Source organism: Myiozetetes cayanensis, unplaced genomic scaffold, assembly GCF_022539395.1.
Source record: "Myiozetetes cayanensis isolate MyiCay16 unplaced genomic scaffold, myiCay2020 scf9, whole genome shotgun sequence".
In the NCBI taxonomy this organism is placed as follows: Eukaryota; Metazoa; Chordata; class Aves; order Passeriformes; family Tyrannidae; genus Myiozetetes; species Myiozetetes cayanensis.
In genome coordinates this window covers 969,717-972,690 of record NW_026088185.1, presented here as the reverse complement: position 1 = coordinate 972,690, position 2,974 = coordinate 969,717, and positions in this window count along the sequence as shown.

Sequence of the window (2,974 nt, the reverse complement as noted above, 5' to 3'; positions counted from 1 at the left end):
GAATTTTGACCTGCCACTGCTGGAATATTGAGCTGCCATCTGGGCAGCAGCTTCAGATATCCTTCCCCAGAGCTGGGAAATGGCAAAAGACACAAACAGGGAACTTCCCAGTTGGTCTCAGCAAAGTTAAGCATTTAAGGAGCCAGGTGAGGTAGAGATACAAAGGGCATGGAGTTCAAATGGCAGCAGTTCTCTATTTCTCCCTCTGGTTTTTTTGTGTTCATTGTGTTCAAGGTGCTTTTGAGGGTGGAAGTGGTCAGGTGTTACCTCACAGTTCCTCCTCTGCCTCTAATGCTGTTGAGAAATGGAGTGTCTCAACTGGAAATGTGACAAACCACTTCTCCCCGGGGGTTATGGGTCCAAAATCACATCATGAGAAGGGTGAGGAGCCACACCCAAGCTGTTCCCCTCTTCAAGGGGAATTTCTGCAGTTCGGGAAAGAAGAGAAGTGGATTGTTACGTGAGCAATAAATGGGATACAGCAGGCAGGTCGTGCCCAGCAGATGGAATTCTGTTGGCAGCTGCATCAGTGCCTGTTTCCCTGCTCAGAAACAGGAGCAGTGTTAACAGCTTGCAGCCAAAGCAAGAGAAATCCGGAGGGATGCCTTGGATGGGAATGTTCTTTGTGAATCTCCCTGGAACGCTTTGTTTGAGCTGCTGTAATGAGTCTGGCTGTTCCACCACAGTGTTTGACACTTCGTTCTCCCTGGTGATCCCCGGGGGAGAATTTAGCCAGGGGAATGGTGGTGATTAGCACTCAACAGAGGAAGTATTTCACTTTCTTGCCCATTTGATCCATCAGAAGATGAACCAATGGCTTCTGTGGAGCCCAAGCTTTGAAACCCTGCCTGATCTGTGGTGAGATGCTGAAACAGTGGGTTAATAATCACAGAATCCCAGAATGGTTGGGGTTGGAAGGGACCTTAAAACTCATCTCATTGCAACCCCTGCCATGGGCAGGGACACCTCCCACTAGACCAGGCTGTTATAAAATGTGTGGCTCAAAGCTCAGCAGCCAAAACAACCTTGTTCCTAAAAAAGGATTTCTTGGCCAGTAATGGTGACTTTATTGCTGTCTGCCCATGACAGTCTCCTTGGCATTAAGAATTTTCCTTGGTGTGGTGAACTGAGGTTAACTTTAAAAAACAAACCCCCAAAAACTCCCCCCCCAGTAGATTTTACAAGCAGAATTAATATATATTACAGAGGCAGATAGTGAAAGGACAAGGGGAAATGCTTTTAAACTAAAAGAGGAGGGATTTAGGTTTGATATTGGGAAGAAATTGTTCCTGGGAGGGTGGGCAGGCCCTGGCACAGGTTGTCCAGAGAAGCTGTGGCTGCCCCTGGATCCCTGGAAGTGTCCAAGGCCAGGTTGAAGCACCCTGGGCTGGTGAAAGGTGTCCCTGCTCATGGCAGGGGGTGGGACTGGATGAGCTTTAAGGTCCCTTCCAACCCAAACCATCTTGGGATTCTGTTATATTATTTAACTTCACAGGGGCAGCATGAATTCTGCCTTCACCCACAAAAAACCCCTCTCAAGCTCTCACAGGTCCTGGGATAGAAGGTGATTTTCTACCAGCCATGGAATTAAATCCTATTGGACTTATTTTTCTCCACCGTGGGAGAAGCAGGGCTCAAATCTCTGTAGCTCTTCAGGCACCATTTTCCTTAAATCTGTTTTCTGGTTTCATGCTTTTCAAAAAAAAAAAAAAAAAAAAAAAGATTATAAGGTTTATTCACATGCAGAAGCATCCTTCTTCCTTACAGCTTCTTCTCTGCTCTCAGTGCAATGGAAAATGCTTTTATATCTACATGAATTTGCATTTTTTTGTAGTAGTAGAAGTGCTTTCTCCATTTTGGTTCCTGCATCAGTAACAACAGTGCTGGTGCTGACAGCTTTTACTTCACTCATTGTAGAAACAACTCTTGGGCCAGAAACTCAGAGAGTGTTTCTGAATTATGCTTGGGGTGCCCAGTTTGGCTTAGCTGCTTGTCTTTGGTGTTTATGTTTTCTGGGCATTCCTTAGGGGCAGTGGATCACTGGATGTGAACTTTGGGCTGAACCGCCCCCAGGTGACAGGGAGCTCTTGGATGCTGCCCTAAGTGATAATTCATGCACATGGAGATGGGTGTATGCCAAGGTCATGTGAGATTTAGGATAATAAACCTACCTTTCGTCACAGAAGGAAAGATCATCCTGAGACTTAGAATCCAGGAGTGGTTTGGGTTGGAGGGAATCTTAAACATCACCCAGTGCCACCCCCTGCCACGGGCAGGGACACCTTCCACTAGCCCAGGTTGCTCCAAGTCCTCTCCAACCTGGCCTAAAGTGGCTTCAAACTGGGTGATTAAAAGGCTGTAGAAGTTTCTCCAGCAGCACATGGTGCAGCTCTGCTTTCTGAAAGGGGAGAGGACTGGGGATAATCAGCCTCTCCAAGGACTCACTGAATATCATCACTGCAATAGGAATTGCTCTTACCAAAGTGAAAAGCCTTAACTTAAAGGCAGGAGAAAGCCAGATGACTCCCTGCTGAGTGCCAAACAGAAAATTAGGACACTGCCTAATATTTTTGGGGGTCAGAGCATCACCTGCATAATCCTCTGCAGCGCTTCACCAACCTCGCTGAAAATCAGATTAACAGGTGTCGATTTTACAGGCGCTTCACTATCTTCTGCTGCGTTAAAATCTGATTCTTTATTCCCCCCAGCATTTTCTTATACCCCTGGCTTTTCAGCGGTGCTGTTTGTTGCTGACAGGAACGAGCTGCAGCGCTGCTGGTCCAGGGGCAGCAGGTGGGCACAGCAGCATCGCTGCTCTCATCTCTCCGCCCCGCTGCACTGAGCGGCTTTCGCTGCTAATTGATGAACAATCCCGCTGTTCCCCTTTGCTCCTGATCCCTCCCTCCCTCCCCCGCAAAAGGAAGGCGTGACACGGGTAAAGGTGGGGCTTTGCGAGCCGGAGTATATCAAAAGC